This window comes from Oxyura jamaicensis, chromosome 20 (genome assembly GCF_011077185.1).
Source record: "Oxyura jamaicensis isolate SHBP4307 breed ruddy duck chromosome 20, BPBGC_Ojam_1.0, whole genome shotgun sequence".
NCBI lineage: Eukaryota > Metazoa > Chordata > Aves > Anseriformes > Anatidae > Oxyura > Oxyura jamaicensis.
In genome coordinates, this window is record NC_048912.1 from 5438220 (window position 1) to 5466162 (window position 27943).

Consider the following 27943-nt stretch of genomic DNA (forward strand, 5'->3'; position numbering starts at 1 on the left):
ACATGAAGAAGATGATGGATTGTAAAATATATGACTGTTAAATATATTTTTAAAAGATATCACAACATCTAGTGGGTTTAGTCCTACTTGAGTCCATCTCCAGTTCTAGAGATGCAATAATGGAATTTAACGCAGATCAGAGATTCAGGCAGGTACTGATTAGTTTCTTCAAGACTAGAATATTCTGACCTGCAGAAAGGGTCACTAATGACAGAGAAAAACACAAGGCCTTACCCTCTAATTTAAACCATTTCATCTTCTTTTGGGGAAGAGGTAGGAACAGGAAGAAAGGGGAAAAGAAACTGTTCTTGCAGCCAGCATATCACAGCCTAGAGTTCGGATTCTTAAGAAATGAGTGTTGAATAGCTGGGAGTATGCATTTCTTTGCACAGCACTGCAACCTCCGCAGCTTTGAGTTAGCTACAGCAGAAGGTATCTTGCAGCTTCTTAAAGAAAAGCAAATGTACAAGAATCTGACATAGGCACTGACTGAAGGTAGATGAGACTGGCAATGAGTCTGCAATTTTTTTTTCCTTGTAATGCTGTGCTTATTCAACTAAAATATCTTGGAAGGAAGTGCTAATAATGACGTCATTTGTGCTTTGAAACACTCTTCTCTCTATATATTTTACCCACTTTACACCAGCAGTTAATCCACATGAAATTCAAATGTTCCGATGAGTTCCTCTCCCACACAGTGTGTCTTTGGAAATTTTTATTGTTAAGGAGAAATGAAACAAATGAAAACAATTTGGAAATACTGTATAAATAAAGCAAAACAATAATGGAAGAATACATATGGTTTTTCTAAGAGCTTAGGGAACAGATTGTAATAGAGCTTTTAAAAAAGTGTTGACAGAAATAAGGAAAATTTATGTAAGAGACCTTTTTATTTAATTACAATTGTTTTCAGGGAATGAGCAACAGCAAAACCCACTCAGCTTTGAAAAAAAAATAAAATCAGTCATTCACATGAACAATCACATATGCACTTCTATGAATAGCCTATTCCGCTCCATATAGTGATGGTACTATATCCCCTTGTGGCGTTGCTTCAAGATGAACAAAAATTTGGTGAGACTGCACGATATAGCATTGCAGGATGTTCTTAGTGGAAATTCAGGAGCTATCATGCAGGTCAGTAACAGCAGATGACCCACAGGGGTCAACACAGTCAACATTTGTGAAGGCAGCATCCACAATATGCCCATTTCAGAGGTTTTTACATTCACCTAAAGCTAACCTGGTGCCATTGCCTGACTGTCAGATAGAAGCTGAAGTGCAAGTGCATTCAGCCACAGCACAAACCCAAGGGTGAGAAATGGAGTCCACATCTCTGCAAGAGCCGGACCTGGGAGTCCTGGTGGACACCAGGCTGGCCATGAGCTAGCAATGTGCCCTTGTGGCCAAAAAGGCCAGTGGTTCCTGGGGTGCATTCGGAGTAGTGCTGCCAGCAGGTCAAGGGAGGTGATCCTGTTGTACAAGGACAGGGTGAAAGAGAGCTGGGCCTGTTTAGCCTGGAAATGAGAAGATTGAGGGGAGACCTCATCAATGTGTATAAATATTTGGCAGGAGGGTGTCGAGAGGATGGAGCTGGTCTCTTTTCAGTTGTGCCCAGTGACAGGACAAGAGACAATGGGCACAACACAGGAGGTTCTGGCTCAATATGAGGGGGCACTTCTTTACTGGGATAGTGAGAGAGCACTGGGACAGGCTGTCCAGAGAGGTTGTGCAGTCTCCTTCCCTGGAGATATTCAAACCCTGCCTGGATGTTTTCCTGCGCAATGTGCTCTAGGTGACCCTGCCTGGCAGGGGGCTTGGACTAGATGATCTTCAGAGGTCCCTTCCAACCTCAGCCATTCTGTGATTCTGGGATTTCCTTCAGAAGTGCACTTCTGGTCTGAACTAAGGCACTAATGTAGCGATCTCTCTACGTACGCACTAGGCATATAGAAGCACTTTCTAACATAACTACATTGTCTTCATTAGATCCAGACTCTTATATACAGTTGTAATAGGTATTATGTTTCTGAATACTTGTTTCATTTAAAAATAATTACTTGCTAGTCACTATTAGTTATTTGCAACTTGGGTTAGCTATATTCTATCTGGGTTGCTCATCAGTAACCACAAGGAGAGAATTTGCAGGCTGCATGCCAGCTAGCACTGTTTCTTATTCAGCTTCCAAAAATCCCCCCAAAGAAAATCAATATCTTTTGGTCAAAAAAATAAAATAAAATACCCTACATTGACCACTTCAGTTAACTGATTCATTACTTCCTCACCCACTATCATCAGTGGAAAATAAAACAGTTGGATTCCAGTAATAAGAGCATGATCCTAAGATGACATTTGTGGTTCTGTAATCAGAAAAAGTTTTACATAGTTGCCAAATAATTTATGTCCATTTGGTAGCACTTATGTACCTAACTACCTAATTGTTTCCAGGAGAAAGTTATCCGGCCTCCACTACTCCTTTAAAATGGTTTCCAGGTGCAAACTCCAGGCAGACTTCAAGTCCGTTTGAGAGCATAGGCTGGCTTATGGCCATCCTGTTATGCTGTAACAGTTGAGGCCACACTGCTATTTGCATCATCCAGTCACCAGAACAAACACAGGACCATGATGCGGGTGGCTTGGTTACAACACCCTGAGTAAAAGGGGAGAGAGTACGAGGGCAGCAAAACACATTTCTTTTCCAGCACACATGTTTTCCTTGAATAGCATCTCCTCCTGCTACTGGTGTAGACAAAAATACGTTAGGCAGAGTGCTGGTCTGCCCTGGTAAGAGTTTTTTGGTTTCTTATATGTTCACCATAAAACTTGACATCTTGGATGGCACCAAGGGTAGGGCTCAATGGGAAAGGTTGGCTTTCTAGGATTCGGTTGTTCTAGTAGCAAGGTCTTAAGTTAATTCTGTGGTTTGGTTTCGTTTCATTTTTTGTGGTGGTGGTGGTTTGTTTTATTTAAAAAAAAATCCTCTTTAAACAAGGTAACTTTCAAGTTCTTGTTCACGTTTTAATTGAGTACATGCTTTAAAGCATCTTTTTGTGGGTAATGCTTTGAGATGATGGATGGATGAGCTCTGAATTTAGATACTTCTACCCTGAGGATTAAAGGGAAACCATGAAAAAAAAAAATATTCAGACGCTTGAGACCTGACAAATCTTATCAAAAGAAAGATTTGTTGTACATGCATCTAAAGCCCAAAATTTTCTCCCCTCCCAGCTTTTGTTAGCTTACAGATAACAGTGAAGAAATAAATAAAAATTTAAAGGGTCACCATTCCAAAAAGAGAACACAAAGCCAAGGAAATAGGTTTCACTACACAAGTGTGCGCAGACAAGAAACAGGCAGGCTGTCAAAACTCGTCAAAAGTGTTTTGGAGAGAGTTCATTGAAATTAATATATTTCTGCAAAAGGTTGATTTTTTCAAGGTGGCATTTTCCAGACTATGTATAACTGACAATCATCTTCTTTACCTCATTTTCAGTGGATCTGAATGTCCAAGATCTTGGAAAATCTGTACTTCAAAATTCTTAATTACAAAGTAAAAAAAATAAATAAATCTGATTAAGGCATTACTACATGGTATTATAATTCCATCTTTGCTATATTTAAAACAGCATTAGAAAACAACAACAGAATATAAAATTATATCACCAGACAAAATGATGTGCTTGTAAACACACAAAAGAAAAGTGTCATAAGACTAAGAGTGGAAAGTCATAACATTTACAGGCTTCTTCTGTGAACCCAGGGAGTCATAAACACCACGGCAGCTGACAGAAGTAGCAGTTACAGATTTATTGTAAACAAAATACAGTTTAATCTGGGATACTTTAAAATAACAGTCCTCAAGTTGTATCATCATACTGGTAAGACAGTAACTGAAGAAAAGTGTCTACAGGAAGTAAGCCAAATGATTTTTTTGGCAAGGTTTGGGGTGTGTTTGTTTCAAGGACTCGCAGTGCTCTTTCAGACACTCATGCCAAGGTACCATCCTCGATACTGTCTTTCTTGCAGACTTTCTTTTCAGGAAACACTCCGTATGTTTGTGCAATATGTACATTAAAGAGAGAAAAAGACTTATTTGTCTTCAAATCTGTCAAACAAATAATTAGTAAATTAGTGCCTGATCTGGATAGTATTTTTTTTATTATTTTATTTTTATTTTTTGAAAGTAAGACTTCCATTAAGATGATCATTTGCCCTCCAGTTGCCACAAAGACTGTAGAGCCTTCAGGAGTAAGACTAATTTCAAAACCATCTACTTTCTGCTGAAACAATGTCAAGAAAAAAACACGCCTATGGTTTTGTTGGGATTTTTTACCTTTTTTTTTTTTTTTTTTTTTTTCTGTTTAGACTATCAGTCCTTGCATATGTATTACTATACTTGAATCATCACTACAGATCTTTGTTCTTATTCCCATAACTCTTACTCTCCATGGCAGTAATCACAGATTTTCCATCTCCTTCACCACTGGTTGTCTGGTTTTCATCTTGAAATTATGGCACTTCAATGCCATAAATCAGGTTATCTGGGAAGATTTTTTTTTTTTTTTTTTTAATGTTTGCTAAGTTAGCACAGAAAGAAAACAGAAAAGAAATTAGCAGTCAGATATGGCCAGAACTTAAGAGTCAAGGACTGACTTCCGTACAGCTGGATGCAATCTCTGCTCCAGCACAGAGAACTCCTGAACAATGAAGCCAATATCCAGCTTCCTCCTTCCTACGCTCAAGAGCACCAATATATTTCAAGAAGTGGTCATTTTGAGCCAAATCTCATCCAAAGTGCACATCACACAAGTTAAAAGCACACAAAATAATTCTATAAATCCTGCTTTCAGATTGAAAGTTTTCTTTTCTTTTCTTAGTTAGATGATTGAATTCTCATCACATGTATGTTCAAACAACGTAAAAGTGGTTTCTCTGAAACTACTTACAATGTTAACAAGTGGCAGATACAATGAACCCAAAGCTCTTAACTGCATTCTTCATTACAGCTGAGTGAGCCTAACAATGCAAAAGCAAAGACAAGTATCTGCCTCCACATTTATATGCCAATGCTCAGTAAGATCCCTTCATTAGTAAATTAGGCTTCAAAATAAGACCTAATTTCACTATTATAAATGAGACCAATTTAGAAGCACATCTTTATAGTAATAAGGTGGGTTGTTTCTGTTTCTTTAAAGCTTTGAAGAAGTAGGATGGTACTTGACTACACGTTGAAGCTAGTCTACTAAGATAAAAAAGAAAACACCATATTTTTGGAGAGGAACTACTTTCTTGGACATATAATTGATTCTTTGTCACTTGAAGCTTTGAACAGATCTAGGCAGCAAAGTGGGCAATGAGCAAACTCCTCATGGATGTGTGTAGTTAGACACGGACATAGCCACAGATGCAAAGCTCTGATCTGCCAAACAGCAGAATGTGTTCTAGCTTGAAATGAACAGCTGGTTTTGTTTGCACATCTTCAAAAGTATGGTATCTTCTTTAAGTTACATGTTTGATTTAGCTGAAGAAGTGGACTTCAGAATTTCTCTCTTCTTTCTCTTTATAATATATAGTGTACATACATATTTACACTATATATACGGTATTTCACACACTATGGCCCAGCCAGTGGCTGGACAGAAAAGCCTGAAAACAAGACATCAATATAAACTAAAGGCTCAGAATTTGGAATAGAATAATCCAGGTATCTTTCAAGTCCTATGACGCTGGTAAAAGCTTGCTCTCTATGATGACTAATAGTACCTCAATATATGAGACTGTGGATGTTGCTTTTAGGTATGTAGTATTTCTATAAAACCGAGTTCAGAGACGTTAAAGAATGAAACGTTTCTCAGGGAGGTGAGTCTTCGAAATTTTTCAGAAGTCAAGTTCTAACAGCAACATATTAACAATATAAGCATACGTTACTGCTTTTGGAGAAAGAGATGCCACCATCTACATTTACAAAGCTACAGAAAAAAAGATAACTTGAAGAGAGAAAAGGCACTATATAACACCCTGCCTTCATAAAGTACTGCATCCCGTGGCTACAAAGGTCAAATCTCTGAACAGCATCATAGTTTATGTAGAGAAAGTTAAGTATCTCTGTCCGCATGTCAATCTACACCAGCTTAAAGACTTGAGTTTCAGAGGCAATGATTATCAGAAATTGTCTTCTGCCCATCAATTTGGAGGTGCTCAACAGCACCTAAAATCTATTAACTCATCTCAAACTACTTTTTACTGTTTATGCAGTTAATGATCGTGAATGAACATGCTAGCAGGCTTCAAAAAAAAAAAAAAAAAAAAAAAAAGAAAGAAAAGAAAAAAAAATATTTTGAGTTATTAGCATAATTGTACCAAAAAAAAAAAAAAAGGCAAAAAAGTGCTAAATAAGAAGCCAATAATATCCAGACCATGCTTCTAATTGCATATTTTGTAAATATACACAATCCTTATATGATAGTACAAAGGGTAAAATAGTTGTAACCACTCAAAAAAACATACAAAAAACTCTGATAGTTAAAACAATGACAGTAGTACTTTAAAGATGGCCTCTTATACTCCTGTTAGGTTCTTGGTGCTTAATGATTAAAGAGCTGGAGAAAAAGATAATATTTATATATATACACACACACACATATATATAGTTACTCCACTATACTAATTTTAAAAAAGTGTTATTTTGGACATGAAAAACAACTGCTAGAAATACCCAGGACTCACCAAGATTTAAGCTTCTGGCTTTCAATATTTCACCTCAAACTATAAATGTTGTGCTCATTAAAGTCACAGTAATGACTTGAATGGTCATTTGGAAATATTTTAAATAAGTTGTTCATGGTACTTAATAAATTTCAAATTTACATTCTGTCTGCATTGTGCATTTTGCATTGATTCAAACAACTTCAGTTAAAGCAATAGTTTTTTCATGTTAACCTGAACTGTTTTTACTTTCATAGCAATATTTCATTGCACCTCCTCTGTGACTTGGGATCTGCAACTGGGCAGCAGTGTGGGCTTATGTTCACTTTGTCCTTTGGAGGTATTGTTCTGAATCTACCTGAAATGGGAATCAGGCATCCTTCTTAGTCACGCGGAGAGTCAAAGAGTTGATTCCTCTGTGTTTCTTGTAAAATATTCCCTTAGGAAAGAGTTCATTTTATAAACTTCAGATGCTTTTGAATGCAGATTACTCATTCAATTGGAGTTTACTACAAAGTCTTGACTGAGTTCTTTACTTCCTTCTTGGAAGATAACGCGAATTTGTGATAAAGATTTATTCAAACTCTGAACCACTGTGACTCATTGTAAGAGATGAGGTCAAGGCATTAAGCTGCTGTAATTGTTTCTAGAAATATACATAAATCAAATATCATGGCATGACATTTGTAGTAAGAGGTAATATATTGTTCATCTGAGAGAGATATCCAGCCTCTGAAGGAATATTTAGAGAAGCATGCAATGGCATGCCTTGCTTTGGCTTGTCCCCAGTAATCTTAAATAAAAATTAATAGATGTTATTAAGGGTAGAATTAGAATAAGACAGAACAATGCAGTATTTTTCTCACCTGTGTACTGGCCAAGAAATCACAATGTAAAATTTACAAATGTACAGATTTAGTGAAATGATAGATGACATATTCCAGCATTGTACTCCTGGCAGGCTTTCCCTTTCTGTCCAGTACTGTATGCCAAGCTTTCCATGCCCTCACACTGAGACACAAGTTGTGCTTTCAACAGAAGGCACAAGAGACACAGCAACTGCAAATAGTCTTTCTTTGTGTATAGCTATGTCTCAAAACTAGCACTATCCAACTTTCTTCACTGCCATGCCCAGTAACTTCTCTAAACACTAAATGATTAGTATTTAGTGATAAAGAAATTACCTCTTGCTTCAAACCATCCTACTTCAGGTAGTGCTAAGTGTTTTTCCTAGATGTAAATAAAAGATCCATTTTTCTACCTTGACATCAGGCAATCGCTGGATGCCAGAAATACCAGTCAAAGCACATTGGAAGTGTCCCAGCAAACCAGCTGCTATAGCTATTCGGAAGGAAGAAGTGTACATTTCTTCTCTCATTCTAAAGGTGCTGAAGGAGTCATCATTGGTTCAGCTATTTGGAATCAAAGTCTTCAGTGTAATATTATAATGCAATAAGGAGCCAGAAGTGGTATTTAGTATCTTAGTTATAATGTCAAAAAAACAACCCACAGTCCTTCCTAGTGTTCTTCATCTGTGGCCATGTTCCTAGCCACCGACATGTCAAAAAAACAGGTCTGGATTTCTTTTATCCAGTTCACAGGCATCTAAATTAAAGAGCAGTCATGTAAAACAACTACAGACCTGAGAAATGTGAAGTAGAGGACTGATGCACCTCAGCCCACATTTTAGCTCTGAATTCTACTTTGTGAATAACTTACCTACTACAAAAACTTCAGGTCATGCAAGAGCAATCCCGGACTAGATCACGCCAGGGCTGTGGCAGCCCTGCTCCAGAACACCAGATAGTGCAGGTAGTTGGAATATAAATATCCTGAATTAGATGCACAAGAAGGATAACCCTTAGGTATGCAAAAACAAAAGACAACTGAATTTGCTCTATCAGTCAGAGAAGACTAGATATGCTAACATATATTACTTAAAAATCTGCCAAGTATGGTAAAAGGGACCTGAAAGTCATCTCTCCTCCTTATTTTCAAATAATAATAATACAGCTATTTCTTCAGTCCCTCTTTTCTGTCTGTTTCTGAAAGCTCTAAAAGCACTCCCGTTCTGACTAGGTGAGGGAGAGCAACAACTGCTCCACTGTATCATGCATCAGGTTGCCTTGGAATTTCAAGATAGCTAGACTACATCCTGTGACCACCAAGTAAGGACTCCCCAACAAGTAAATCTCATGTGACCACATACAATTGCAAAGCAAGATGCTTTGAGAGCAGTGATCCATGCTACTGTAGAAAACAACTCTCAAGAATCTGAAGTAGGATATAATGGAGGGCTCCCTTCTGACATACCTCTTATGTCATCAATTTTAAGTTTGTTTTTGACTTAATTTCCAGTTCTCTTAATTGCAGTGTTTCAGCACATGCTAGTCAGCAAAAGAGGGATATACACCTGGAACAGAGAGCAATTTTCCTCCTGACAAGCTTATTTATGTAAATATCTATTCCTACCTCAGTAAAATTTATTTCATATTTCAGCTTGAGGGGAAAAAACAAACAAACCAACAAAAAACACAGTGGTTTAAACCACTTCATCATGATGTTTGACCTATTTGCTTCCAAGTGGCTGTGAAACTGGGATTAGGGAATGGTCAGTAAATGCTAATAACTATAATCCTGGTTTTGAGATTAAAGCTTGATTTACTTTAGAGGGAGTAATGAAAACAGGCCAAGGCCAGAAGGCCAGACAGTGCAGATTTCTGCTCCCATCCCCCCATGAAAATTTACATCCGAGGTATTTTTGTTAATGTACCTGTTGTTGATACTCCCTGTTCATTGGTACCTTCTGCTGCATAGGACCAAAAAGATATTTTGTATGTAGTCCCATCTTGTGCACTGCTGGAGTCAAAGGGAAGTGACTATTCAGACTAAGTTGTCCCATGTGCGATGCCAAGAGACCTTATAGTTGCAAAGGGACACAAGCCTGAACCAAAGCTTAGTACCTGTGGACCAAGTTTTTGAAAGGGGGGAACAAAAAAAGCAGAAGATCAATAGCGGCTTTTTGTTAAACTTGAGCAGAGAGCTCCCATTTTGCTGCAGCATGACTCAAAGAGCCATGGCCACTGGCATTGCTGTGGTGAGTCCCACACATTTCAGCTGCCAGTATTTCATTTCAACCTCTTTGATGAGCTTCATCTAAGCATACTTCTGAAAAGCCAGAAAAGACATCTTTCTAAGGAAAAACAAATCAGAAAGTCTTTTTTTTTAAAAAAAAAAAAAAAAAAAAAAAAAAAACACAACAGAAGGCTTCATAAATTGCATGAACTTTTCTCGTCCTCCTCAATTGAGCATCTGCGGTGGAGAAGCTATTGGAAAGATGTCAAAAGGTTTCAGTGTTTCTTGTTTACAAGTACATGTACCAATGAAGAAGGGACAACAAACACAGTGCTGATTTCCCTGCAATCACACTACAGAATGCTGTTTTCAAAAACAAAAGGTACATTTCTTGCACAGATACCAGAAAATCGTATTTTTTCCCCCACAAGGAAAGTCTGCACTGTGTCACTTCCAGATGTTGTCCTACTGTGGCACAGATTCAGTTCCCAGCTGACATCCACAAGCAGATGTTTCTCTTCATTCTATAGTCTGTACACAGTTTGCCTTAAGCAAAAGTCTTTTTAAGCAGTTTTGAGGTTCAAAGAAATGCTTTATTTCTTTTTCAGTTTTGTGTATTTTTGTCTTTGAGAAGCAGAGAACCGTAATTTCTTTCTCCTTCAATTCATGCTTCACAGACAAGCCTCTATTTATCTCCCAGCTCAGTATGCAATTTTACAGCAAAACTGTCAGAGAAGTTAGATTTTAACTCCATAAAATTGCAATCAATAACCAAGTTGAACAATGCATGTGTAAAACACCTTAAACTTCTCTTCCTGAGAATAAATAAAGCAGTAGAGTATTGTTATGTAAATCCAAATTCAGCTGTCTTAGACAGGAGGCAGATTTTATTCCTTGTATACTATCTTGAGTCCACAAACTACTTTATAAGACAGATCATATGATCATGATTTTTCCCCAAAAATTTGATTAAAAAACAAGCCTAGCTTTCCTTTGGAATTTTTTTATTCTTTCCCCCTATGACTATTCTTTCTGCTGAAGAAGACACAGACAAGCTGCTCAAAGAAGAATACTTAAATCAATAATAATCAAACATCCTGAATTCAGCAAAAACTTTCAACAAAAAAAAATGTGTTTTGTTTTTACCAAAAATCTTCATGGCACAAAACATTTTAATTCCCTTTAAAAAAATAATAATTATATTTACTAATATCAGATGATTGTTGGATATTGAGAAGAATATTGCAACCTGTAAAACTGTCATTTTTGCAAATAATGATCCTGAAAAAGTAGACTTAAAACCAAATCATTACTCTATATAGTAAGACCTTTGTTTATGCCAATAAGAAAATGATCTGAATCTGAGATCTTCTGAATTCAGACTGAGTCTGCTCAACTGAGGTTCCAGTCTCTGCAGAGATGCAAAAATATGTACCTACTGGACAAAAGTAAGGAAAATATATGCAGATACTCACTTTGAAGTCACTGCATTTGCTTTGGTCTCTTTTAAGTGTTGGTCCCATGCAGCCAGAGAGATGCTAAGTAACAAGCATGTTTCCTTCCAGATGTTAGTATTTCAAATATTCATCAGATATCATGTGTTGAACTGAAATATGCACCCACATTAAGTCAATAAAGAGTTCAATAACTGATTAACTCATTAAATTATAATCTGTCCGCAAACTAATTAGGAAAAGAATTATTACTAACTTCACTGAGCCATAAAAAAACAATGCTGGCTGATCTGTAGACAACCTTGAATTCCCTTCTCTACTAGGCATCTCATACAAATTTAACAGAACCCAACTTCTGGTTACCTCTTTCTGCCCTTAGAGCCACAAACACACACTCTGAGCTCAAATGTTCTTTGGCCCCTATTTCCTTCTAGAGACTTTTATCTCTTTCCAAGCATCATTCTGGTATTTGTCTCTTATGAGTATCTGCTCTGCTCTTTCCATGCTCTGTAGGAGGATGTTCTGCCCTCTCCTGTGTATTACATGTTCTCTAGAGGTCTAGGCAAGGTTTACTCAAGAGATCTGAGTATGGGACCTGCTTTCCGCTCTTACCAACTGAAATCCATATTCACCAGCTTTGTTTTTTCTTCCTAATTCCCACATTCTCTATTATATTGTGCCTGAATACATTCAGTTTGTCATGAAGTAGGAGAGACTATACAAGCAGGGACAAAGCCAGAACAACTCGTGGACGTTTCTTCTTATTTGAACATGTCCCTACGGAATGATTTTCTTTGCAAGCACAAAGGAGATGGTGAGGGATGTCTGAGACTCATTAGGAGACAGTCAGGGCATGGTAGCTTTTCTGCTTAGTCTGTGTGCACAACCGAGGGCACTGTTGTACCACCAAGAACGCTGCTGGGCACAGGCTGCTCTAAGCACAGAGCTCTGCATGTCAACTGTGCGGGACTGAGTGAGAGAGGTTATTTCTCTTATTTCCTCTGACAGTCTGTGGTACAGGTTGGTCTTCGTGATACCAGTGTTATAAACCTCAGTGACTTCAAAGGCAGAAGACTAGGCCAATTTGAGTGTAAATTAAATTTCATAATCATCATAACTACGAGCAGAAAACATATTTTGATCATCTTTCTAAACCATTTTCAACAAACTACACCTAGAGAGAGGACTCCTGTGTAACACAGACACAGAAACATAAGATCATTTAGGGTCATTCAGTTAGTTTGAAGGTTACCCTCATTTGTGCTGGTGTGGTGTTGGGTTTTGTGTGATTTTTTTGTTGTTGTTGCACCAACCCACTGCAACCCCCTTAATCTCTGCTTCTTTGAATTAATCCGGTGGAGTCTGCACTACATAAGCATCTTGCTCAGATCTGTGCTGAAAACCTCACTGGCCAATATTTCTGGCCTGCTTCTATCTTGAGTTGTTTTATTTTTTTCCTACTTAAAAAAAAAGTTGCTTACTGAAAATAGTCTTAAGCCACAACAAGAATTTATTAGCTTTTTTATTCCCCCTGCATAGGAGGTTACACTAGCAAGTTAGCTCAAGATCTAACTTTGTTAGTAACACTCCATGTGGCTGAACACTGCCTGGAGTCTAGAGACAAATTTGACTGCTGGTCAGTGGTCTTCTACTCTACATTTTACAACAGAGGGAAAAGCTGCAAAATTCAGTATTTCTATCAAAAGCAGGTAGCATATGCATCATTGTTGATGCCTTTAAACAACCAAAGTCTACCACAGCAGAAAGGGTTGTCATCCCTGGCTAAGCACTCTTATTTTTACCTGAAGATAGCAAGGTCAGAGTAATATTAGGGCCTACTTAATGCTTACTAGCTTGGTTAGATTCATTTCTGATAGTCACAGTGAAATTATTAATAGAGACTCGCAGGTTTGTTACATAAAAACAGGAGGTTGACTTTTGTGAATGAGGGGAGAGCAGGGAATACTAGCACAACATCCTGGTGTACAAGTCAGGACATGGCGGTTTGCACAGCTGGACAGATGGAGAATTAAAAACCTGCTGGAATGAAGGGCTCAGAGGATAGAGCTTAATGGGTTGTGCTCCAGCTGAAGGCCAGTAACAAGCAGGGTACTGCAGAAGCCTCTTCTGGGACGTTTCCTATTTAATGCATTTGTCTTTGCAGCAGAGCATTTGCTGTAGGCGACAATACACTCGAGAGCACAGCTGCCATCCCAAGAGACCTAGACAGGGTGAAGAAGTGGGCCGGCAAGAACTTTGCTTTTGCCCTTGACACAAAGTTCACAAAGTGCTGCACTTGGGAAGGAGAAGTCCCTTGCAGCGATACAGGCTGGGCACTGACTGGCTGGGAAACAGCATGGCTGGAAGAGACCCAGAGATGCTGGCAGACAGTGAGCTGAACATGAGCAATGTGCCCTGGCTGCAAAGGTGAGGGACGGCCTGGGCTGTAGGAACAAGGAGAATAGCCAGGAGACCGAGGGAATCAGTTATCGCCTTTCAACATTCCCTTCTATCCTCAACACTCATTGGACCACATGCAGAATACCACACCCACTTCTGGGCTTCCCAGAACAAGACAGACATGGAAAAACTGGAGTTCAGCAGAGGGCCAAAGATGCTCAGGGCACTGCTGCACCTGGTCTGTAAGGGGACACTGAAGGACCTGGACATGTTGAACCAGGAAAAGAGGAGAATTCAGTTGACCTCATCATTAATAAATTTTAAAATTGAAACAGATGTTTGTTGCGGTTTAACCTGGCAGGCAGCTTGGCACCACACAGCTGCTTGCTCAGTATCCCCTCACTCCCAATGGGACGGGGAAGAGAATTGGAAAAAAGGTAAAAACACAAAAGAACTGGGGAAGGCAGGTGCTGATAGAGACTATTAGAAAGTTCATTCACTGATTTGCAAGATTTTTTTTTCCGAGGGAGATGAAGCTGTGGACCTCCAGCTACCCAGTCTGGAAGCATTTTGTTTTATTATTATTATTATTTGTTTATTTTAAAGAAGGATGCCAGAACGTTGCTAGGAAATGTTAAGCCTTAGCTCTCTGCCAGCACTGCATGTTTGTCCTCACAAACAAAATCAACCACAGTTTAATCAGCTAACAATCATAAAACTACAATACTGAAAAAATTAATGAGACATGCAGTGAATGAAACATTTCAGTATTTCTCCTCCAAATCAGGAACTGGATGACACAGAAAGGCATCCCATTAGAAAGTGACGTCTTTTTTTCCCCCCCTTATTGGGCATGAGATTACACAGTACTTAGGTCCTCACTGTTCAGTGCATCTCATATGCTTTTTGCATAAGGATAAACATACTAAATACATTATTTTCATACAGTAATTCACAGGAACTACTCGTGTATAACCTCTTCAGTTAGGCCTTTTTCAATCAGTGCTTTACAAACTCCTAGTTAGGGAGTGCAGTGATAGGACAAGGGGTAATGACTTTAAACTAAAAAAAAAAAAAAAAAAAAAAGGGCAAGGTTAGATTAGATGTAAGGAAGAAATTCTTTACTCTGGCAGCAGTGAGGAGCTGGAACAGGATGCCCAAAGAAGTTGTGGATGTCCCATCCCTGGAGGTGTTCAAGTCCAGATTGGGTGGGGCTTTGAGCAATCTGTGATTTTATGAAACTACTAACAATGATGTATCAATTAATCAGTGCTGATTTTCAAAGTGCTAAAAAACAAAAAATAAATAAATTTCTTTTCAGTCAGAGAAAGAGCAAAGTTTAATATCTGAAATTCTGGAGTCTATTAAATTGAAAAACTTCCAAAAAAAAAAACTCAAAAGTGGATGATAATTTTAGTGCAAAGTACAATAAAAATATAACATACCAATAAAGTCTTTGACCAATATCAAATAACCCTCAAGGCTAAAATGCTTCCTGATTTTACAGAGGCTACAATTTCTGTCGTAACTTGTTCAGTAATGATATCAGCGTATTTCTGATATAAATTAATTTCATAAAAACTAGTACTTGAGTAAATGCAGACTCTGATATGTCTCTTAAATATATTAAGAGCATTCTTCCCTGATCTTTTTCAAAAGCATCAGAAAAGTTTCATTGGAGAAGATACATTATAGAACGTACACAGAATATTTGTGCATCTTGAAAGATAATAAACAGTTAAATAAGAATTTACCCTATTCTTTTTAGAAGGTGAAAAAGCAGGTAAATGTGCTGAACAGCACTTAACTTTGACCCCAGAAGAGACAGACTTCACACAAAAGATTAAAGGTCTGCAAAATTGAAAGTTTCTGCTATTCAGTAAAAGTAACAGAAGTTGTCAGTGCTTTGACACCAGAGTTGGAGAAAACTGCAGATCTCATGCCACTAAAGCTTTTGTGAGCTTAGGAGGACCCTCATCTGGGAGGCAGGAGACAGCCACAAGAACCTTTGTTTTACCTGATTCAAACCAGAGATTTTACATGACGGGGAGGCTCCCAGCACCATGCAGCAGGAGAAAGTGCTGTTCACTCCACTGCAGTACAAAAACAAATTCAAACTGCTCATCCTGCAAGCCCACACTTTTGGAGCTAGAACTTGAATGGTGGCATCCCACATCCTCAGCCAAAAGTCATGAGCACTAAGGTACCCTGCCTTGCCTCTCTGTATTTAAATGGTTAAGAATTAGTTGAGTCAAAACTACGTGTCTCAGTAAATCAGTAAAACAGGTTTGTTTGTGAAATGGGGAACACTGAAATTACAGGGTCTAATCTGAAATCTTTCATGATGTGCAGCTGCCCTGTAGGAAACATCAGCATCTTTTGTTTTGCTAGCAAAATTGTACTCTTGTGGAAAGAGGTGATCTAGCTCTACAAAAGTTTTCTGCTGAATAGTCGAATTTATTGAAAGGACTCATATTTTGTCAAGAAGTGCACAGTAGACTTCCCTGAGGCATCATTACTATATCCTCATTCAGTCTCTTCAGAGCTGGACCAGGAACAGGGACTTTTCGCTTTTCATCCTGTTATTGCCTCCAGAGCACTCTGTGTTCTGTTTCTTTTGCAGGGGTCTCAAACTAGTTTTCTACTCTGAAAGCACCTCCTCATGTAGAAGACTCCATTCTCCCCAAGCCAGCAAAGCTCCTAGGCGTACTGTGTATCATCTTTAGTCCCCACTGCTATTAATATTCATCTGAGGGTTTCTCCTGACCTATCCCATACCCATGCAAGTCTTACTGGCCTTCCCTAAAAGAAAATCCCCTTCTATTCTTCCTTTTCTACTCTTCTCCCCTTTACCCCTTTTCCTCTTTCTATCCATCCTTCTCAGATACATTAAAAAAAAAAATTAGCAGTAAGAAGTTATATGAGATTATAAATCCACTATCACGTGAAGTCATGGGCATCAACACTTCTGCAGACAAAATATTTTCCCACCCAAGCTCCTCATTTTGTCTCTGCTCTGCTCTCCCTGCCGTGCTCTTGTACAAGCCCCTGTGCTGCCAGGTAAGGCTGGCACAAGCAAGGGAAAGAAGGCACTGGGGAATGGAAGAAAGATGAAATTGCCTCTTGCAGTAGCAATACTAGATTATGTTGGCTTAGTGTTCCTTGAAGTCTAGCCTAAGAAAAAAACTAAAAGGAAGAAGATGAAGAAAAACAACAAGTGGGGCATTTTGCCACGAGTAAAAAATAATAATAATAAATAAAAAGTGAGCAAGGAAAGCAAAATAAACACTAATCCCCATGTATCACATGTAGTTTTATTTCAGTGCTTCCCATAGAAATAAGAGCAGTAATAGAGAACTGTTATCTTTTTCCCCAAATGCACAACCTTTATAGTTTAATCATGCAACTCCCATCCCCAAAATTACAAGTCACCGACCCATTCCAAATTTCATTCTACCTTTCTGGAATTATTTCAGTACCCTATTTCTTCATATACTACACTCATTACTACTATTTCCAACATTATTTAATATGAAAATTATCACAGGACAAAATATATTTTCACTTGAGTCTTCCAAATGGTTTCAAAAAGGCATACTAAAGTGTCCTTTCTTCAAAAAAGCACCTTATTTATGGAGAGTAAGGTTGATATGCAACGTTGTAGCACGAGTCTGACCAACCAAAACTGTGATAACCCAGGGGGATAGAGCTGACCTCAGCAAAGGAATTAACTCCTCTTTGCACAGTATGAAACCTGCACAGTAAAAATTAACTCCATTCAATATTCGGAAAGCATCTACTAATAAGCTGAATACACATTTGTCATCCCTTGATGCTACAGATTTTTATTGTAAGCAACACAAAACAATACAAAAAACTCAAATTACAAGAAAAGGGTGTATATATGAGTTGAATACTGTTCACTAAGTAATAAACAAATTAGTTCGATACAGAACTTGAAGCAAAAATGTGTATTTTCTGTGCATATGTTACAGTAGTGTTCCATGTTTTTACCAGCTATCCCCTATCAAATGTACACAGCTTAATTATTTAAAGATGTGGGTTTGTTTTTTTTTCCTAACTTTCAGCACTGCAAGCTCAACAGAATGATCAGCTCTCCCCTCAGTCAGCTAAACATAATCAGTGGAAATGCAAGAAACTCGACCAATTTTTTTGACACAGCTGAAGAAGTCCAGTTCCTATCTACATTTGAAATATATTAAATTGGCTCAAGCCCACAGATTCATGCACATTCACTCAAGCATTCTCAAAATAACAGTGTTTTTTGTCTTCTTGACTATTGGCCAAGTGACTTTTGAGAAAAGAAAACAAGTATCTGTAAACCAGCTGGAAGTGTCCCATGAATCCTCTAAATCTGGGGCCACTTCCAAACAAAAGGTCTTGCAGAATATTTCTTACATTAAAAATACATACTTGAAAATCTGCTATTTTGAAATAGTTGAGAAGAGGCAGTAAAGCATGACTGAACCTTTGCAGAACAATCAAGAACTTTGGAATTCCTCTTCAAAGGGATGTCATTTACAGCAAGGGCTCTCTTGAGAAACGACAATACCAGACCCCAAGCTGGGAATCAAGTTGTATATCCAGAGATTTAAGTACCTTCCTCTGGTTTCATGTGTCTGTCTTTCTTTAGATTATTTATTTTCATGAAACCTGAGGAACTCTGGGTTTGTCAGGAAAAACTGAATTAACCAACAAGAAAACTTAAAGAAAACCAGATTATTCTATCAAACAAAAATTAACCAGAAAGAAATTACAAAGAGAAAGATTAAAAATAAGATGCAAATTTAAAATACACACCCACCTCTTTCACACACATGCAACTGCAGCCCACTTCCAGAGCGTTGCCTTCTCAAGGGAATAGCCCCCACTGTCAGCAGGACTAGCACATTACAGAGACCCTTTTGAGTTTCTCACTTTATTCCCATCCTTCAGTAACAGCACTTTCCTCCAACTCTTTCCTATTTCTGTATTTTGTCTGAGTTTCTGTGGCACTCAGTATAGGGTAAATAGAGCCCTTGCTCTCCCCAGGATCCTGAGCTTGCAAGTCTGCTGTGGCATGCGCCCAATGCATTCCTCTTAGCTCTAAAGATTCAATATGAGACATTTGTAAGGACTAAATATGACACTGGGACAGTGCAGGCAGCGCATCTGACGCTCTGTTTTCTCTCTCCCTCATCAATCACAATAAGGCTCTTGCTATCACAGCAGTTCTTTCAGAATCCAAAAAAGATGCACAGATTTGACAGTCTGCAAACCACATGGCTCGGTATCAATCTTACATCAATGGCAGAATACATATAACCATGGCCCTTAAGCGATCCACATCCATACGACTACCCGTCTCCCACTCAAAAAAGGGTATGCATTCCTCATCAGGCAGGGATGACAGAGCGCTTACAGCCTCTCCACCTTCTTGATTAAATGTGCTAGGCAAGTTCGGGTATGACCTAGAGCAAAAAAAAAAAAAAAAAAAGAAAGAAAAACAGGTAGAACTAAGACACTTAAGACCAGTCCTGCTCACAGACCTTGAAGATGAGGCACTGTGAAATGCTTGCTCCAATCCTGAAGAGTCAGGACAACACGTACAACACTTAGAACATCAGTAGTAGTCATCTGCAGTAGTTTATTCTGTTGAACTGCTAAAGACATTGTACAATGAGCTTGAGGTCAGCATACATGATCACTGACTAGATATTTGCATAGCAGTACAAGTCTGTGGGGTCTACTTGATGACAGGAACCGGTGTTCTGAAGGTTGCATGTGGACTTCCAGTGCCTTTACAGAATTAGTGTAGCATAGGTCACACTGGGGCCCAGCGTATACCAGTAAAAGAAATACATAGGTAACTAGCACTTTAGCTTCATTTCTGACATAGTACCCAGTGAGACTATAAAGGAGAGACATTGTGTCATCAACAGATGTGGAGCAGAGGGTTGGTGAAGGCAGAAGACTGAAGATTTTGGACCCTAGAGACCAAAACAAGCGGAATAAAATGCTGCACATACCAGTATGCTCACAGGGAAATCCAAAGAAAGTCTATCGATTACTTAGCTCATACGGCCAGTCCCATACAAGGGGACTGCAGAATAGTTGTGTGTATCCTGAACACACTGACAAAACCAAGTGGTCCCTTCCAACTCAGGATATCCTACAATTCTATATTCCAAGCTGCAGTTTGCAGGTTTCTAAAGTAATTGGAACTTTATAAAAAGGAGTCAAATATTACTCTGACCAAGGCTAACATGTTTGTTTTGGTGGATTATGTAATTTAAAGCACTAAACAAAATTTATACACTGAAACAGCTCAGCCTAACAACTGATCCCATCTCAGCTGAGCCTTAGATCTAACCGTTACAACCCAATTCACTTTAAAGAATTGTGGGCCATTCATCTTCATATAAAAAACAGACTACAACAAAAAGCTTTGTAGCTAGGGAAGAACCAAGTTTTCCATTTCATAGAAATAGTGATTGTCTGCAAAAATCTTTTGGTCAGACAAATTGAAATGTGCAATTTGAAATGAAATGCTGTCTTGAAATGTGAAAGCAAAGCATTACATTCTGGAGAAGTTAAGAACCCTCTTCAGTATTATTACACTCTTTTGTTGTTCAAAAAGATATTTTGCCATAATTTATGTGTTTCTACAAAATATTTCACTTAAAGAAAAACACAGCATTTCATTCCAGGAAAATATTTTTCAAAACAACCCCAGCAAACTCTATAATTTCACTCCTGGTGAAAACAAACTCTGTCTTTAGCGATGTTCGTCACTAGAAGACTGATTTGTTAATTTTCCTGGCTGACTTGAACAAAAGTCATTATCTTTGTAATTAGAAAAGAGAACAATGAGCTAGAAATGCCACTAGTCTACTAACAATCAACTGTAATTGCCTTGCAACCATGAATCAAATTGAGGTTTATTTTATTAGGACTCTATTCAGAAATACCAAATCATCCAACTCCTAAGTAGACAAGGCTTTCTTGACTGCAGATGAAGAGTTCAATCCCTGTTTCTTCTCCCTTTTCTCATAGATTTAGGACCAGATCAGTAACAGATAATACTTTCAAACATTTAAAACTACCCTTATCCTGGACTCACCTCTTTTTTTCTTGCCCAGCTGAAAGCAAGTGTGGTTGCTTCTGTCCACCAGCTGCTGTTCAGATTTTGCACACTACCTCCTACTTCAACAAAATCACAGGATGGATGAGGTTGGAAAGGATCTCTAGAGGTTGTCTGGTCCAACCCCTCTGCTCAAGCATGGCCACACAGAGGCAGATGCCCAGGCCCACATCCAGACCAGACTGCTTTTGAATATCTTCAGGAACATTTACCCTTGCAGTGAAAAAGTGGTTCCTGATGTTCGGAGGAAACCTCTCATTTTGTGTCTCTCGTCTTGGCACAGGGCACCACTGAAAATAGACTGGCTCCATCCTCTCTGCAAGTATTTATAGACAATCATGAGATCCCTCCCGAGCCTCCTCTTCTCCAGGCCAAACAGTCCCAGCTCTCTCAGCCTCTCCTCATAGCAGATGTGCTCCAGTCCCTTTGTCATCTTTGTGGTCCTTCAGTTGGCTCTATGCAGTATGTCCATGTCTCTCTTGTACTGGGAAGCCTGGCACTGGACACCACTTGCCAGTAGTTGCCTCTCCAGTGCTGAGGAGAAGGAAAATATCACCTTCTTTGTCCTGATAATACTTATTAGTGTATTTTTTGCATATCTCAATTTTCTAAGATATACAAGGTTCTTTGGATATCTTGGTTCTCTCTCTGCTCCACGTCTAGCGAACCCAATCTGACTGATTTGCCTTCTGTACCTAGTGTTACACAATCTGTTCATAGAAGTCTATCCATCAGATGAGGAATATGGTAGTTTACCTGTTCAGACTGCATTTCTGACTATCTTTAGTTTCCAGTAAGCAAGAATTTACCTACACAGAAGCCAAGGCTTCCTTAAATACCAAGAAATATTTCCTAGCCAAACTTCTATGTGCAGTTCACAATTGCACTGCAACCAAGAGAATTGTTTTAACAAGGAAAACAACCCCCTTCATGGTAGTTTTTGTTTGTTTGTTTCCCTCTTTATCTCCTCCTCCTAATAAATAAATAAATAACCTTTTTTCAAAGCACAGAAATGGTGCTGGGCTTTACAGACCTTTCATGGTAAGTGAGTATTTGTCCATTCCTATGGAAACCTACACTCCTATGGAGATAGAGGCAACTCAGACAAAGCACTGTAGCGTTTAACAAAATCAACTCCTTAAGGAATGAGAAAAGAGAAAAAAAAAACGTGTCACTTATTAAGAGAGCAACAATAAAGCATTGACTACTTTGCAAAGAACCAAAATATGGAAACAAAGAGCATTCTTAGTCCAAGAATTATTTCTCAGAGATTCACAAGACTTTTACCATGAAACCCTCTCGTCAGACTCAAAGAGTACCATTTCAAACTGAGGAGTTACAAGGAGATGCCACTTCCCATCTATAAGTCAACTGAAAAAGGAACTTTATGCAACATCTGGAGGGGAGCGTGACCTTCCCACAACAGGGCTTCAAACACCAGAATTTATTCTTCCTATATCTAAGAGGATATCAAGGCCAGATACTGTTATAGGTAGTTAACCAAAAATGGTAATAAAAAGTTTTACTTCCATAGCACTCCTCAATCATTTCTGGTCTTTAATAAACCTTGATAAATTAAGCCCTATAAAATCCAGTCCAAAGACTGGAATATTGCTTTTATTTTAAGAAAAAAAAATAAAAATGGAGCAAACACTGTTCTAGATCTTTGGAACACAGCGATAGCTAAAGACCATGACAAAAATCAAGAAATTAACATGATATTTTCTCTGTGTGTTTACTACCTGTGCTCCAACAAACCTATTTCCATGTCTGGAGACTCGATCTTCTACACTTCACCTAGTACCTATGTTGCCAGACAGCCGAATTCTGCAGTCTTTATATTTCTCAATTTTCACTGAGAGATGATAAGCAACAATACCCACATACACCACGAATCATGTGCCGGATCTTGCCTTAAAGAGCTAGATGTTTTAGTAGTTGCCACTCAACATTTAACAATGTTCCCATTAGTGTTATTTTTGCTGCTTCTTTAATAAACATACAAATACTTTGGTTTTCAGAAATATTTTCTATTGAACCAAAGCTTTTTACATTATTTGCAATGCTTGAAAAGTTCACTGCAGCAAATAAACTCTACAATATTATTTTTACTTGCAGATCAGTCTAGACATCTGCAAATGTCATCTTTTCATCCATTGGAGAAAAACAGATATTTCCAGGGTGAGAATCACCCAACCTGAGTCAGATGTTCTATGAGATGCTCTAAAGGCACAATTTTCCATCTTTTTTCCATCTTTTGACCGTAAAAAATAGTGGTATGATCAGCTCAGATGTTGACATCTTCATTTAGCTACGTGAATTTTATCTATAAGGACAGCAGGTTCTGAACACTAAATATTTCTACTGACTCTTAAAAGCTCCCTGATAAAGAGCAACTCTTTGTAGACACTATATTCAAAGCAAGGAAACTTCACTCAAATTCGGAAGTTGACTTCCCATCTCCAGAACAATAAACTTCTTACTGATGAGTTTAAAGGGTGACTTTAGCAAGGGTCAGCACAACACAGAGCATCAAGACATGCTATTGAGGCATGAGATAAAATATCTTATTCTCACCAGACTGGTGTGAGACACTCAAGAATCAGTTCCAATGAAACGTGTAGATAAAGGAGAATCAGAACTCAACTATTCAACAGATCCCTTATCTGTTGGGAATATTACCTGGCCTAGACACAGTCTTCCATGTTTATGGACTCCTTTTTTAACCAAACGTTAATAAAGCTGCATTAAGACCCATGAGAGCATATTTGTGAACTAACAGAAAAATCAGAGAGAAAATAGACTGAAATTATCAACAAATTCTCCCATTTTAAGAACGTTCTTTTTTGTACATTTTGGTTGTATAAAATTGTATGTAACTGCTTAATAAGTGAAATCAATATCTTCAAAATTTGTTCTGTACTTTCACATTCTTCCATAGAAACACTGGCACCACTGAGATGAAACATGCTTTGGCCAAAACCAAAAATCTTTAAGTGCTGTAATCAGGTACCTTTGCATTTACTGATAACTTTCACTAGAAATGGGAAGTTAGTCAAAAGCTTAAAAAGGAGGAAAAATAACTCTGTCATATAAATTATATTCTTAAGAAGTTGTATATTTTTTGACTAATAAACAGATGCAGATATTATTGAATATCAAGAGTATCAGTATCATGTTGATTTAATAACAAGTGCAAGTGCATAAACCAGGATGTGAAACCTTTCATCTCTTCCCCTGATATTAAACAGTCTAGCAAGCCTGGTCACTGTGTAATACAATAAACATAGGTATTTTAAGAAATAGAATTCCCAGCAGTGCAAACTGATAGACATTAAGGAAACATGGTTCTTGAGACTCGTTTCCTCCTTGACAGGAGCTGGTATAAGAATAATTCTAGCATAATACAACCATCGAGGATTTCATTTTAATTTAAAAATAAATAAAAGCAAACGTTTTGAATACAGTGTGATGCTAAAAAAAAAAAAAAAAAAAAAAAAAAAATTACCATAATTGGAAGAGCACATAAAATGTCTATTCTTTGAGAGGGATCAAAATTACTTCAGTCTATCAAACCCTACACAGATAAGTCATGGTGCAGTATGAAATGCTGTGTGCAGTTTTATAGGCATGTAATAGGCATCACATTTACAAAGAGATTCAGCTGAGAACACTTCACTAAATTTTGACTGTTAAACTCCACCTAGATAAAATTAGAGCTTCTTTCTGAAAATACTACTTCCAGCAACGTTTCCACTAAGAAACTTTTTTGTTCTTCAGATCTGTAGGGCTGCATGCCCTGTTTTTACCCTGCCATTTGAGTTTGGGTGGAAGAAAGGAAAGAGATATTGGAGAAATTAGGTCATTGCCACAGATTTCTCAGAGGTAGCAATTCACTCAGCACAGTAGGAGTGTTTCTAATTGTCCTGCCTGCAGTCCAGGCAAATGGCTGTGCATGTAACATTCATGGACAGTGTAGTCAAGATGTTTACTGCTCAGAACTGCCCCACACCAGGGAGACAGCTGTGCCCATGAAAACTCATCTCTTCTCATTTGAAGTTCATGAGTCCTTGTGTATTACTCCCAGATTTCTGTCTAGGACTTTCTGGACTGGAACGCAGGCATCCTGTCCTAAACAGAAAGAGAAGAACATTATCTCTATCTTTTCAGCAAAACTGAGAAAGCTCCATTCAATGAGATCTAGCATATAAATTTTATGGTTTCTATTCATTTACAGAAAGGAAAACAATGTGCTTCACAGCTCAGTGGCTTGAGCATTCAAGCTGCCAGTACAAAGCTCAAGTGAGACTTTTGTTTTTCCCATTTTCCAACAAAGCACCAAGGGAGGATCTGCTAGCAGCCACACAAGCACCCTAATTGCTTGGCAGTGGCTAAGATTTTTTCCATAAACACAAAAGAAACCAAGTATACATTTCTCATATGTATTTCTCATTTTCATTAAATGAAATTTGATTTTACAGCTGGCACTAGTTATAACTAAGACTTACAACCTTAACAATCAGCCTGGAGAACAGAGAAGCATACCCCATTTAAAGAGCTCTTACAGTGATGCAGCCAGTTATCTTTTAGCTGAGAGGGAAAACTCAGAGACTAGAGGAATTCCTATTCTGTTCATAAAAAAAAAAAAAAAAAAAAAAAAAAAGCAAACAAACAAAAAAACATGTAATATGAATTACTACATGATTGAGAAGTTAAAATAACTCTTAACCATCTGGATAAAATAGAGAGGAATATGGTAAATCAAGAGAGAGGAGGAGCTGTAGGCTCTGAACATTATTTGCCACACTTGAAGCATTGTGTGCTACAAGATGTAGGAGAGGATCCTGGGCTGTGTAGCCCATTCTGCCCATAGTACTTACACAATTACACAACCATTTTGCACTGCTCCATGCACTGCTGCTTTCCAGGATGCCATCATTTTGTTCTCCTGGCAGTCTTATTTGCCTGATTGAGTGAACATCAACAGTGTCTGCCAAGTTCTTTATGTCATCTACCTACAGAAAAAAACTCAAATCTGTAAGTCATCTAATTCTGTGCCCATCTGCTCTTCTAACAACTACATCATCTTTAAGCTGTTGAGGGCAAGGAGAATTCATGTTTTTAACTCAGATTTTCACTTTAAAGTTATTTAATTTATTCTCAAGTTCTTATGGTACTGAAGGTGGTTTTTTGTTTGTTTGTTTATTTTTCAAATATACAATGACTTGAACAGCCATATGTTTCCAAACCAGCTCTGTGCTTTATATGCCTTTGTCAGCTCTCCTGATGGTGGAGTGCCAGGACTTCATAAGAGAAATTGAAAGGCTCCTGAATACCTACTAGTGTAGACTCCATCAAGGACAGGTACACTTCTGGGAAATGTTTCATCTGGACAAATAATCATCTAGAAGCACCTGCAAGAAACCCTGACCAGTGCTGGGGCACTGCAGCTGCAGGGAGAACATGAAAAGAAAAAACCTGTCCCTCTGGACAGAGTTCCAGTCTGAATTCATGTGCAATACCATGATAACACACTGCATTAGATGCTAAGTAAGAATTCTAGAGCATATATATGTATTTGGCAAACACACACAAATATCCATCAAACATCTTGGTTTTAAGTAGTGCATTTGTGTCTTCACCAGGGTGTTCTTCCACCTTGCAGAACACATTTTGAGTGTCTAGTATCCAGTTCCAGAATTAGGCAACTGAGCTGTTATGAACACCTTGTTTTCACAGGTCTGTGAAGGCAGAAGTTATTCAGGGGTGGGGGAAGTTTTCTTCTACAGCTTTGAGAAGAAACACATACACACAATCCCCAACAGGAGCTATGCTGGGTCCTGAAATGGATTGCTGTATATTTAATAATGCTGATGTTTCCTTCGCAATATCTTGTTTTCACAGAATACATAATTCTTAGTAATATTTTAGATACATTTTATTAGGATGTGCTTTTTATTTAATTGAACCCAAATTAAAAAGAAAATCCTGAAAAGATGGCAAATACTAACAGAAGGCACATTTTAAAGGGGGAAGCACTAGAGGGTATTTAATCCATAAAGACCTTGCCTTCTAGCTTAAGTAAGAACAAATGCACTAGTCAGGGTTTGAAGGGGCTGTGAAGTTAACTAGGCTATCTTACAGGGAAAAAAACTGACGACACATTTTCATGTTTCAAATTCAGTTTCTGTGCCTATTTGCAATGAGACCTTTCAAAATTATTAGGAGTTTCTACACCAGCTACAAAGCACTTTCAGGTCAAAAGTTACAGCTAGTTCAAAATGGCACAACTCCATTTGGACCTATGAACTCCAATCACATAAAATCTGGACCTAAATATTAAATACTTTTATTTTATTATTTTAGAAAAATAAAACAGTATCTTTATGCTTTAGAGAAAGGAGCAGTAGGAAACTACATAGCCTGTGGAGAGAAGAGAGATTGTATCTTACACAGAATGAAAAAGTAAAATTGAGGTTTTACTTGAAAAGCTTCAGTTACAAAAACATGTCTATGCCTTTTTCAGTTTAATTTTCTTTATTATACAACTAAAGAGGCATGTTGGGTGAATACACAACCAAATTCCCTAGGGAATATTCCCTGTGTAATCACTGTCAGAGGCAGCTGAAATAATCAGAGGTTTCAGGCAACTGTGAGTAGCCTCCAGCTGGTTCTGGCAGAGCTATATGCAAGTCATATGTTAAGCCAGGTTCAGCCTGACGCAAACCAGATAAACCAAAACAAGGGCAAAAATGTCAGGAAAATTTAAAATGTATTTTATATATATATATATACAAAAAAAAAATCCCTTTTTTCCCTTTAAAAAAAAAAAAAAAAAGGAATAAAAGTGTAAATCCAGCATTGACTGTTCTTAGTTCTCTATCTTGACTGCTTACAACCAAGGTTGTCCCAAAATGTTCACATAACTAGAGAATATTGGTGTCTATGGAAAGCCCCACTTTCAACTATCGAGGATTACAGGTATAAGAGTCTGTACAGCTCCAAAACTCAACTAAAACATCCTAGAAAGTTCTTCTCACTGAAAGAACATCCAAGAACACATGTTTTAGATTATATCACTCTTTTCAACCACTGTTCACCATCAGTTTTTAAGGTTCCAATCTTCAAGCATTTATCTGCTCCAAGAAGTTGTTTTGCTTTTTAA

The 27943-nt window shown here is 38.0% G+C and overlaps 1 protein-coding gene across 2 annotated transcripts in view; it reads left to right on the forward strand.

Moving 5' to 3' along the window:
• Positions 1 to 27943, forward strand: part of ASIP (agouti signaling protein) — a 65573-nt gene that overhangs the window by 12366 nt on the left and 25264 nt on the right. The window contains exon 2 of one of the 2 annotated variants that reach the window (XM_035344104.1): positions 25707 to 25815. The exons of the other annotated variant lie outside the window; for it this stretch is intronic. The gene's annotated coding sequence lies outside the window, so the exon portion shown is untranslated. The remainder of the gene's footprint in view (positions 1 to 25706; positions 25816 to 27943) is intronic. 2 annotated transcript variants of the gene reach the window in all.